We start from the raw sequence: 12940 nt of genomic DNA on the forward strand, positions 1-12940 counted from the left end.
ACACCTGGGTTTATTTCTGGCTCTGGCTTCTGACTTCAGCTTCCTGCTAGTGCTTACCCTGAGGGCAGTGGTGATGGCTCAAGTGACTGGGTTCCATGTCGGAGACCTGGGTGGTGTTCTTGGCACCAGCTTTGACGTCCATCCAGTCCTGCTCGTCACAAGCAGGTTAGGAAGTGGATGAGTGGGTTAGCGCTCACTTGGTCTCTCTGCCTCCCAAATTAATAAGAATCAGGAAAAAAGAAATTGTTCCAGTAATTTCTTGCCCTTTGTTTAACAGTTTTTCAGGGGCTTACTGACAAGTTCCAGATATTGTGTGTTCAAGTATCCTGCTAGTTTGAAAAGTGCCATTACAAGTAGCATACCAGTATTGTTGATTGCAATTTTTGTTGGAATTTATACACCAAAAATATTTTAAATAAAATGCCCCATAAAGTCTATCTCCTCTTTCTCTTTTTGAAATGTACTTCAAATGAAGTTAGAGCTTATTACTTAGACTCAGTGTTTTTTAACATCATTATTTATAATTCTGAATAACTGGTGATTGAATTTTAATAGTCCCATAATTTTTATTTTATCATTCTTTTTCTATTAGTAAGGAGAGATCTTAATGTCCATATGCAATATAAATGTTAGTTGGCTTGTGATGGCCATATTCACGTCATAGAATGAAACAAATCTATGACTTGTCTTAATCAACTGATATTCATTACAATCTTTCATAAACCTGTTCAGAGTGATTGGACGTAGTACTTCCAATACTGTGTACAAATCTTAAAAGTCCAGTGATGGGATTCATCCACTTCCTAGGTGCTGTGGCAGAGCCAGTTAAGACACTGCTTGGGACAACCACAGCCCATATAGGGATGGCTGCACTCAAATTCCCACCTCTGCTTCCAGTCCAGCTCTTGCTGATATACCTGGGAGTCGGAGATCATGGTCTAAATGCTCAGGTTCCTGCTACTACTGGGACACCTAGATGGAGTTTTTGGCTCTTGGCTTTGGCCTGGTCCAGCTCCGGCTATTGCAGACATTTGCTGGAGTAAACCAGTGGATGGAAGAACTCTTTCTCTGCTTCTCTCTATCCACTTTGTCACTTTGTTTTTTTAATCGATCAATCTATCTATGTAATTGTGAATCAGCAAGTTTATTTCAATCTACTTAATACATTGTGTCTTGCAAATAGTCCAAATAATGGCAGCATGAGTAATACTTATAAATATGTAACTAAACGAGAGAAGTTCATAGAGTGGCAAGTGCTCTGGGAAAATATCAAAGAATGTAAATGGTAGAATGATAGATTCACTGGGTTGGGATGAATTTTACCAGGATAGTCAAGGAATGCTTCTTGGAGAAAGTGACAATGAACTTTGCTCTTCATATTTATGCTGCTGATAGGAATGTATTCTTCAGTACTTATGGGTACTTTGAAATATGTTTTAAGCATTTATATATTCTAATTTATCTGAGAGGCATAGAATCAGAGAACCAGAGAGAGGCAAACACACAATGATCAGAGTGAGTGCTATTGTCTGGTTCAATCTCTAGGTTCTCAAAAGGGTTTGAGCTGTGCCAGGCACCAGCTGGGAGCCACAAACTGCATCAAGTTTCCATGTGATCATCAGCAGGACAAATACCTGAGCCATTACTTCTGCCTCTGTTAGTAGGAAGCTGGAACAGGAAGCAGAGTTGGGCCTCAAACCTAAGCACCCTGATAATGTGTTGCAGGTACCCACAACCAGCATTTTCATCACTAATCCAAGGGACCACCCCAGGATTATGGTATAATTGTGTTTTTTCATTTGTTCATTTTTGTAGATTTGGTGAATCGCCAGCTAGAATGTAACTTCACTTTTAACGTTGGAATGCAGTGAAGTGAAGCGCTCAGTTTAGGCAGCACGTACAATCTGGGTAGCTGGACAAAGGCTAGGTTGATGAGGGCTGTGGAGAACCCCTGGAACCCAGGCCGACATTCTCATAGGTAGAGCAGACAGCAGCCTGTACCAGGTGGAGCAGGCGGGGACGCCTGCAGAACCACTTTCGGTTATTTTCTGGGTGTGAAATGTTGTAATTAGAAATCTTACTCTTTTGTCTTAGCGTCTTTAAGTCTTAACGACCATTTGTGTCTGTGTTGAATGAGTATGATTTCTGTGACTGAGTCATGGTGGAATTGAAAAGAAGAGCCGTCCCAGCTAAGCCCTGCTAAGCAGTTCTGCAGCATGGAGAGCTGCTGCCAGGTGCTAGCGAGGGCTGTCTGTCTGCTGGGATACTCAGATCCTGATCATTAGGAGTGCCAGAGAGAAAACACACCCAGGGCAGGCGCCTGATTAATGACTAATTAAAATAATGGCATAAAGAGTGGCTGACCATTAATTACCCACATTTACATACTAATTTCTGATATTTTTGCTTTTAAAGAAATACAGTCCCTGGGGACAAATTGATTCCCTCTTTCAAGCCTCAATTATCATCCATTTGGCTCAGTTGCCTGTGTTCCCAGCGTGCTTCTCATCGGCAGGCGGACTCCTTGGCTTCGCTTGTACCGTCAGAACAGAAGCATCTTCCAAGCCAAGGCAGCTCTAGGCACGTCTGGCCGCGGGGCTGGCTGCTCTGGCTCCAAGTCGGCGAGCCCCAGGGCCTGGCAGCTTCAGAGCACAAATCTTCGAAGGCCACACACTTCTGCTGTGTGAGTGTGTTTGTGTGTGTGGCACTAAGGAGGGGAAGAAATCCTTTTTTGTTTTGTCTATTCTTCCATTGCCTCTCTTCCCTAAACCCTATTTTTAAAAATGTATGTTTGCATTTTACTACTTGTTTACTCTCACAGATCTCATCTCTGATTTCTAACTGAGTCTCTTATTGGCCACTCCTCCAACTCCAAATCCTGCTCTTAAAAACTGTCTGCAGGTGGGCTCTGTGGTGCAGAGCGTGGCCACTGCTTAGGATGCCCCATCCCTTATCTAAGGAGCTAGGATTGAGTCCTGAATCCAACTTTGTGCTAAGAGGATGGCCCACACACTTGGATTCCTGCCACTCATATGGGATACCCACATGGAATTACTGGCTCCTGGTTTTAATTTAGCCCAGCCTAGGCCAATGCGAGCATTTGGGAAGTGAATTAGTGGATGAAAGATCTCTCTGTGTGTCTCTCTCTGTCTCTCTGTCTCCATGTCATTCTGCTTTTCAAATAAATGAATCTTTAAAAAAACTTTTTGTGCAAATAAAAAATTATGCATACACAAAAGCAGATATTTCTGCTTTTCAACAATACCTGAAAGCCAAATATCCACAGATAACACAATGAAGTTGGATTCTTATCTTATATCATATGCAAAAATTAACCAAAATGAGTCAGACACCTAAATGTAAGAGCTAAAACATAACTTAGAAAACACCTATGGGGGAAAAACCTTGGTGGCAGTGAATTAGGCCATGATTTCTTTCTTCTTTAGATTTATTTATTCTTATTGGAAAGTCAGATTTACAGAGAGAAAGATCTTCCATCTGCTGGTCACTGCCCAAGCAGCCACAATGGTTGAAGCTGAGCTGATCAGAAGGTGGGAGCTAAGAGTTTCTTCTGGGTCTCCCAAGTGGCCGCAATGTTCCAAGGCTTTGGGTCATCCTCGACTGCTTTTCCAAGCTATAAACAATGAGCTGGATGGGGAGTAGAGCAGCTGGATACAAACCAGCGCCCTTATGGGATCCCAGCACATGCAAGGCAAGGACTTTAGCCAGTAGGCCACTGTGTTGGACCCACAGTGATTGCTTAGTTGGCATCAAAAGTATCAGTAACAAAAGAAAACGCAGATAAATTGGGTTTCTTCAAAACTTTTCTCCATCAACAGACACAATCAACAATGAAAAGGAAATCCACAGAACTACAGAAAATATTTTCAAATCATATTCAGTTTCTGATAGTTATTATCAAAAAATCCAAACAATACAAGCAAAAGATGGGCAAATGACTTGATCAGGTTTATTGCTCCAGTATATTTGTAAGTGGTCAATAACACAGGAAAAGATGATCAGGATCATTCATCACAAATCAAAACACAGTGAGATATCACCTCATGACCATGGGAGTAAGCAGCCAAATACAAAATGAAAAGTCTTGGTGAGGATACTGAGAAACTGGATTTCTGGTGCACTGTTAGAGGGAATGTAAAATGATGCCATCACTATTAAAAGTGGAATTTAACAGACCCATTAATTCCACTTCTGGATATATATCTAAAAGAACTGAAGGCAGGGTCTCAAAGAATCATTTGTGTACCCATGTTATTGATAGCGACATTATCTCCAATAGCCAAAAGGTGGACGTAACCTGAGACCCTGGACGGCTGAACACATACGAATGAGTAATGCCACACAATGGAGTATGACAAGCCATAAGAAGGAAGACGTTCTGCCACATGCTGCACCCTTAAGGAAACACCGAAGGGCAGTTTTGCTAAGTGAGGCTAGCCAGTCGGGAAGGAGAAATGCTGCAGGATTGCACTTTAAACAAAGCTCTAATGTGAATTTCATTGAGACAAAGTGTGGTGTGGTGTGGTGGTCCGGACCTGGAGGGAAGAGGGAAGGAAGGCTGTTAATGGGTAGACAGTTTCCACTTTTGCAAAACGAGGAGCCTAGGGGTTTACAACCTTGTGAAGGAATGAGACCTTAACACTGTGGACCTGTGTACATAAAGTGGTGAGGATAATGAATCTTATGTATCTTATTACAAAATTAAAAAAAGATTTCTGTATTATGAAACTTGTACCTTTTAGAGTTTAAACTGTAAAGTTTCCAGGATGTTTGGTTTTTGTTTTGGTTATTTGCTATGTTTTGACATGTTGCAGTAAACTTTCTCCATGATGATCTAAATTGTACAAATTACGATCTTGTACATTGTATTAATAATTTTGGCCATTGTTACAATTGTTATAACATTTATGAATATTAAATTCTTTGTTTATAAAGAGCATTTTCCTGGCATTATTACGATAGCCAGGGAATAGAAACAACACAAACATCCATCAACAGATGAATGGTGAAGAAGTCATTTTATCTATTATTAAAGAGAATTCCTTACACCAGTTAAATGGATAGAATTTATTACAGCAAAACAAAACAGAACTGACTCACACAGTGGGATGCTTCTGAAGCCAGAGTAGATGGTGAGAACCTTGGCTAACAAGATGCTCAGACAGCATTTACAGAAAAATGGAATTGAAGCATTGATATAAACTTAATTGATTATAGCTTATTTGATGAACCTGTCAATTGGTTACAACTTAGTTGGATAATCGGCTCTAGGGCTTCTTGCAATCAAGCAAAGCTCAGATCCTCTGACTGAACTCCATACAGGCTGGGCTAGTGGGCCTGGTCCAGGTGTACCGTCTAAATCAATGGCCTTTATGTATTTAACAATGCATACAATGAAATAACATTTGGCCTCAAAACACATGGAACATTTGCAATATTGTGACATTGTGGATTAGTCTAGTGGACATTATTCTAAATGGCATAAGCCAGGCATAGGATGGCAAACACTGCACATCTCATTTACATGTGGCATCTAACAGTTGAACTTGTAGAAACAGAGGAATGAATGGTAATTGCCAGGGGCTGTGATACCACGGGACATGGGAAGCCATTGATCCAAGTGCACAAACTTGGAGTTAAGATAAATGAGTTCTGTACCTAGTGTACAGCACGGTGATTACAATTGATATCAGCCCATTATATACTTGAGGTTTCCTGAGACAGTAGATCTTAAGTATCCTTGGCATACACACACAGAGTAAGCAGGTAATTACGGAGCATGCATTTGGCTTAGCAGTTAAGCCACTGCTGGGGACATCGGCATTCCCTATTGGATCCGGGTCGGTTACCAATTCCAGATTCCTAGTCTTGTGTACCCTGGGAGGCAAGTGGTTGTGTTCCTGTCAATTATGTGGGAGCCCTGAATGGGATTCCTTGCTCTTCGCTGTGGCTAGACCCAGCCTAGGCTGTTGCAGGCATTTGAGAAATGAACCATCAGATAAGATCTGTCTCTCTCTCTTCCCACCTTTCAAATAGATAAGTTTTAAAAAGGTAACTGTGAAGTGATGAATATCAACTTTACCATGATAATCATTTTCATGCTGTACAGGAATATCAAAACACCACATTGTACACCTGAATGTATCCAACTTTTTCTTATACCTTAGTAGAGGTGAAAAAGGGATATTTTGAAAAAGGGATAATAATGAATTATTTCCTATGGATTTATTCCAGTAAACTGAATTCAAAACTCAAAATGGTTGTTGAACATTTTTAAGAGTTTTGATACATGTTAGGGATTTAGATAGTGCCAAATTGCCTGTCTGCCTGACAATTATGTGTGCTATCCGATGGAACTCTTGCCAGTTTTTAATGTCACTTATTAACTTGTTGCCAATTTTATTGTGAAACATGGCATGCTCTTATTTAACTATACATCTCTGAGCTCTCTGCAATATATTTGATCCCTAATTTGGTTTCTTCTTTTTTCCTAGTGGATTGTCTATTCATGTGTCTTGTCCATCTAACAAATGGCTTCTGTTTTTTTTTTTTTTGTTCCTTTGATTAAATTTGTATAGAATAAAAACAAAACACTTTGCATATTTGCTCCACATAGAGGAGCCAGTCTATTATTTATTCTTAAGTGTTGGCTGTTTTTTTGTAATTGCTGTTTACCTGTGGTGAGACTTGTTTTATTTTGCTTTGTGTTTTCAGGTCAATTCAGCTCCAACATATGTGAGACTGTGATAATATATGTGTTAGGGGCAGGCAGGTGGTGGGGCACAGTGGGTTAAGCTCCTGCTTCACCGCCGACATCCCCAAAGAGTGCTGGCTGGAGCTGCCATTGCTCTGCCTCTGATCCAGCTACTGCTGCACCCTGGGAAAGCAGCAAAAGATGCCACCAAGTGGGAGAGCAGGGTGGAGTTACCGGTGGCTGCAGGGGAGGGGAGTGTGAGTAGGGTGTCTGAGGCCCCTACAGTTGTTCTGTCCCTTTGCCTTTCCAACAGGTCAGTCTTTACAAGAAGTAGGAGCTGAACCACCTTCCCTGAGTCTGGCTCCTGAGTTCCTCTTGCATCTCAATTTCTGGAGCTAGAGCTGCTAGATTAAAGGCCCGGGTCCGCTTCATTTCCTGATACCCAGTTCCATTTTGATTTCAGATACACAACAGGTACGTTTAAAAAGCGATGAAGTATATACTCCAGTTGCCCCACAGCCATGTAGACACTAAGTTAAAAAAAAAAAAGTACGTATCTCTGCAGTTCAGTTGGGTTTCCAGTAAATTGGCAAAATCTGCGACCAGTTTACTGACACCTGCTTACTGAACTCCACCCTGGACCAGTTGTTGGAGGGACCCGGCTGAGAGGAAGCTGACAGAACAGCCAGTTCCAGTTTTCACATATACTTCGTGTTTCCCACAGGATTTTGCAATCAAAAAAAAAAAAAAAATCCCTGGGCTGTAATAATTACCGCTAGATTATAAACCTGTTCGAGCGCAACCTCTGCGTTTTCTGGCTGCCTGTTCTTGGGCTTAAACTCATTTACTAAAGCCTAGGACCACCTGGAGCACTTCTTTCCTGGGGAGGCTCACCTGCTTTATCTGCAGTAGGAGCCAGGAGCCCGTGGTTTTAACGAGAGCCCAGGTGGTTCCGCTCCGATAAATCCCGCTCCCCGGTGCGGCTCAGATGGCTCGGCCTCGCCTCTCCGCAGGGCTGAAGTCACCGAAGCAGCCTGCCTCTTCCTCAGGTACCTTCAGGTCTTCCCCAACCGACTCCCCTGGTCACCCCGCGTTGCGGATCCTTGGGTTTTTCTTTTGCAGCGCGGCTGTCTCTGTAAAGCTGCCTTACAAATGCATAAAACTCAGCCCATCCGGTCTTGGTTCTAATTTGCGAGGAAACACTGGGCAGCTCACTTTGTATCCCAGAGAGGCGGACAGGGAGACTCCCGGGGGCTAAGTTCATGCAGCAAGCTCCTGAAGCTGCCCCGGCTGCAGAGCCCGCCCTCTCTCCACCCCACCGAGCTACCTCCTTTCGCGAACTACACGTATGTGTGGACCCCTGGGATCGGACTGAGGGCCCCCCCTCGAGTCGCAGGTGACTTTCACTCTGTCATTAACTCGCCTCGGGCTTGTAAAGGACACAGTCACGCACCGGAGGCGGGGGTGGGGTAGGGTTTAAGGTCTGTGCGCTTGCAGGTCCCGGGAGCCAGGGGCTGCTGCCCGGGGTCTAGCGTCTCCGCCGGCTGCAGGGGGCGAAGGGATCGGCGGTTCGGCCCGCTAGCCCGGGCGCAGGCAGAGCTCCGGTTGCCCGGGCCTGCAGCAAGGGGCCAAGGGCGCGCGGGCACGGCGGCGGGGGCGTGCTCCGGGAACGTGAGCGCGCGGGGCTGCCGCTCCCGGGGAAGGAGGGCGGTGCCCGCCGGGGCCCGCAGCGCCGCCGCCGGGACTCGGAAGTGCCGAGAGAGGGGTGTTGGGAAGCCGCGGCGCGCGGGAACGTCGCCGTCGCCGCCGCCCGGGACAGCCCGGAGGTTGGTAGCTGGTGACCTTAGGGGGTCCCGGGGAAAGGTTAGCTGCTGACCCTTTGAGCTGCGGTTTACTTTGCTGAGAAAAAGAAATTCAAGAGTCGTTTCTGCCCCAGTTGGCGTGTGCGCGCCCGAGGGCGGGACAGAGGAAGTTCCCGGTCCCCAGGAGACAAAGGCGGCGGGGGCGGCGCGCCGAGTGTCCACGGAGGAGGTGGGGGAGGCGGTCCGGGGCCAGGACGCCGGTTCCCGTCCCTCCCCGCCGAGCACCCACGCGCGCTCCTGCTCACTTCGTTTTCCTGTGGCTTGGTTCCCAGTTTCTGACTGTGCTGGGTGGGAATTGCGGACTCCAAACTCTGGCTGGGTTAGAGGCACGGCTGCCTGGCCGGCCTGCGGCGGCTCCGGCCACTACAGAGTTGGAGGTGGCTTTGCCTTGCTACTCTCGGAACTCGGTTTCCCTTACCTCTCTTTTGAAGTCAGCTTTTGGAGACACCGGTCTCTGTGTGGACAAGCCCTCCCACTCCCAGTCCTCACCTAAAGTGTGTATGTGGGGGGCTTGGAGAAAAGGAGGTGCTATGCCCCTTGTTCTGAGTCCCATGTTCAATGCCTTGGATGAGGAAGGCTGGGCAGCTAGGGTTTGGCAACTTATGTGATTTGCAGCATGTGGGGTGAGGCCCAAGTTTTTGTCCCTTTGCATTTAGAGTCATTCATTCGTTTTTAAAGCTGCACACCTACTTAGGTGTGATGGATGCTGGGGGAGCACCAAGCCCAGAGGAGGTGGTGGTTTCCATGCTGTATGTGGAAGCGTGCTTGTTTCCTGTGCGTTCTTGGTGACCCAACTTGCCTATGACTTCCCTGCATCCCCTCACCGTGATGAAAAGTTGGGTAAGGGCAGTTTTGACCTAGGAGATCCAGTTACCATTCAGCAGACTGTGTGCTGGTGAGGTTTCTTAGATACACCGATACAGTCTGCAGTAACCAGGAGAAGTAGCGTTACCCTGGTCAGAGTGGCACCTGGCAGGCTGCGTTTTGGACTCCTCTTTCGAATCAGAGCCTCACCAGGTGTTCACTTGCTCCCTCCTGGGGAAGCAGGTTAATGGACACCCTGCAGCGGAAAGGGTGGGAGTTAGGAAACTTCAGGGGCTGGTCAGAGTGGCTCTGAGGCCTTTGGATTCTTGAAGTCAGTTTAAGAGCTACTAAAATGTGTAGGTTTATGCGACATGGCAGGGTCCCTTATCCTTGGGTATTTGAGGAAGGTGTCTGAAACCCCTGGAAATGGGGAACCCTGTAGAGAAGCGTTGGGATGCTATGACAAATGGCCAAGTGGCTGATGGGCAGGTAGTGTGCACACTGTGATTGTACCGTTGTAAGGGTGGTTTCTGTCCCATGCAGGGTGGAACTGGACGGTGCCAGGTTTCATCATGTAAAACTCAGATGACATACAGTTTTAAACCTAGGAATTGCTTATTTCTGGAGTTTTTTTTTTTTATTTAATAGGATTCTCTGCCAGTTACTGAAGCCAAGGAAAATATTAGCAAATGGAGAGGGAATATAGTACATGGAACCAAAGTTATTACCATAGTTTAAAAATGTGTGGTGAATGTTAATGAACTTATGATATGTGTCAGTACAAGATTGAATTTTGTAATAACTAAGAGGGGGTCTTGAGAAGGTTCATGAATTATGCATATTATGAAAATATGATGGCCTGGCACAATGACTCGATTGGCTAATCCTCCCATGTCAAGTACCAGAATCCCAAATGAGTTTTGGTTTGTGTCCCAGCTGCTCCACTTCCCATCAGCTCCCTGCTTGTGGCTGAGAAAGCAGCAGGGGATGACCCAAAGCCTTGGGACCCTGCACCTGTGTGGGAGACCCAGAAGAAGCTCCTGGCTTTGGATCGGCATAGCTCTGGCTGTTGTGGCTGCTTGGGGAGTGAATCAGCAGATGGACGATCTTTCTGCCTCTGCTGCTTTCTGTGAGAGTTAAGGGGGCTGGTTCACTTCTCAAGTGGCCACAATGGCCAGGGGCGGGCCAGGCTGAGGTTTTGTTGTTTGCGGTTATTTCCGGTGATCAGAGCTTTCAAGAGGGATTGGCGGGTTGCGGATAGCTGCTTCCTGCACTGTACCTGCTCTGGGTGATTGACACTTCTGTGACACTGGGTGTGTGTCATGTACATACCAGGCCCACTCTTCCTCTGTTATTTTGGAGAGTGGGTGAATCTGAGTGGGGTATGGTGTTGTACCCTTCCTGGGTGCAGTGCACAGAAATGACAGGATTTGGGGGGTCAGTGTGGTGGTAGAGCATTGATCCGCTGCTTGTGATACTGCCGCCCCGTACCAGAGCACCAGTGTGGGTCTCAGCTGCTCTGTGTGTGCCCAGCTCCTGGCTAATGCACCTAGGAAGACAGCAGACAATGGCCCAAGTGCCTGGGTTCCTGCCACTTCTGTGGGAGGCCCAGCTGGAGTCCCTGGCTCCTGGCTTAGGCCTGCTTCAGACCTGGCTGTGGCTGCCAGTAGGAGAATGTTCCAGCAGATGGAAGGTATTTTTCCCTCTCTGTCTCTGTTATTCTACATTTCAGATAAGCGGATAAATACCTTAGAAATGCTGGCTTTGGGACTATTTTGGGTTTTTGGATTAGGGGTGTTCAGTCACTGACATCTGTGTGAATATCCCCAAATGAAGACCTATAAGACCTAAAATGCTTCTGGTCCTGATCATTTGGGAGAAGGGAACTGGTCAACTTGTACTAGGATCAGGGGAAAAAAAGGGAGCTATTCTTCCACATCTCTCAAGTTAGACTCTTGCCAAAGCTTAAGATGTTATTAAGTATTTTATGGTAATGCATTTAAATTAAAATGGAATAGGTTAGTTTTCCCATATAATTTTAAGGCAAAGAGTCAGAGAACTTGTGCCATCCACTAGTTTGTGCTGCAAACTACCATGGCCAGGGTGGAGCAGATCGAAACCTGGAGCCTGGAGCTTCATTTTAGGTCGTCGCTTGGTTGTCATCTGCTCCTTTCCCAGGCACACGAGCAGGGAGCAGGAATGGAGCAGCTGGGACTTGAATTGGTGCTCGTATTGGTTGCTGACATCATGGGCAGTGGCTTATCTGGCAATGCTGTGATGCTGGCCTCGACAGCCTGAAGAGTGAACAGATCGCTGCGAGGAGTCTCACGTAAAGCTGAGCAAAAAAAAGTAGACCCAAAAGAGCAAGTGTTGTCTGATTGCGTTTGTAAGAAATTCAGACACTGGAAAACCGCAAGCTGGTCTCGAGTCAGGCTAGTGGCCACCTTTGAGGCAGTGAGGAATTAAGGAGGGACAGAAGGGGCTCTTGGAGGCATTTGGGTCTTTTTTTTCACCGACTCCATTTATATGGGACTCCATTTCTTGAAAGCCTTAATTTTTTTCCCTGTAGTCTATTTTAATAAAGGGTTTACCTAAAATATCATTATAAAAAGCTTCATTTATTCAGCTGTCTCTAATCGGGGGGATGTAAGGTGCAGTGGGCATGATTCACGGTGATTTAAAAAGGCTTAAAATGGGTGGAAGCATTGCGGGGGAAGAAAGGAATAACGCAACGGTAGCTTTCATGAATTAGGGGCTTATGAAATTGACTCTTTTGTCCTCCCCCCCCCCCCGGGTTGTAATAGCAGATCTGACTTACAGGAAGTTCATCTAAAAAGCCTTGAAGTTCTCCTTGATTAGGCGGTGCATACAGCCGGAGTAGAAGGTAGCACTGCAAAGGCCAGTGTTGAATGTAAAATTTTATCTTCAGAACGAATCTTCTCCCAGTTCAAGTTTAATGTTGATAACAGATTAAAACCAGTGTGATCATAAACTGTTCTGGTTGAGGCAGTGAACTGAGGGCGGGTCTAGTGTATTCATTCCCAGCCCTTGGGTGCCTCTTCCATCTTGGCATTGTCTCCCCTCTGACTACCACCCTGTCCCCACCTCGCTCTTGCAAGGCACTGTGTGATTACATTGGGTCCACTGGGCTGCTGCAGGGTATTCTCCCCATGGTCAGATTCTCAGTTGATCCCATCTGCCAGGTGGGCTTTGCCAGGGAGAACAGCAGGGCCATAGTTCCTGGAATTAGGACCTGGGCATGCTCGGGGACCTGCCTTTGGGGATCCACTGATGGGATCTCTGTACTCTGTTGTCACAAACACAGTTTCTCAATGGGAAGTCCTTGATACTTAAGAAATGAGTACAGGATTTCATCAGGTGAAACATCATTTTTTTTAAAAAAGTGATTTGTTTGTATTGAAAAGGTAGACTTGGCAGAGACACAGATCTTCCATCCACTAGTTCACTTCAAGTGGCCACAACAGCTGGTGCTGAGCTGATCGGAAGCCAGGAGCCTCTTCCAGGTCCCAAGGCTTTGAATCCTCCTCTACCGCTTTCC

The 12940-nt window shown here is 46.0% G+C and overlaps 1 protein-coding gene across 1 annotated transcript in view; it reads left to right on the plus strand.

Moving 5' to 3' along the window:
• Positions 1 to 8031: 8031 nt before the first annotated feature.
• HHAT (hedgehog acyltransferase) overlaps positions 8032 to 12940 on the plus strand; it is a 257631-nt gene continuing 252722 nt past the window's right edge. Inside the window, exon 1 of the mRNA XM_040985615.1 lies at positions 8032 to 8111. The gene's annotated coding sequence lies outside the window, so the exon portion shown is untranslated. The remainder of the gene's footprint in view (positions 8112 to 12940) is intronic.

Source organism: Ochotona curzoniae, unplaced genomic scaffold, assembly GCF_017591425.1.
Source record: "Ochotona curzoniae isolate NIBS_2020 unplaced genomic scaffold, NIBS_Ocur_1.0 contig_430, whole genome shotgun sequence".
In the NCBI taxonomy this organism is placed as follows: Eukaryota; Metazoa; Chordata; class Mammalia; order Lagomorpha; family Ochotonidae; genus Ochotona; species Ochotona curzoniae.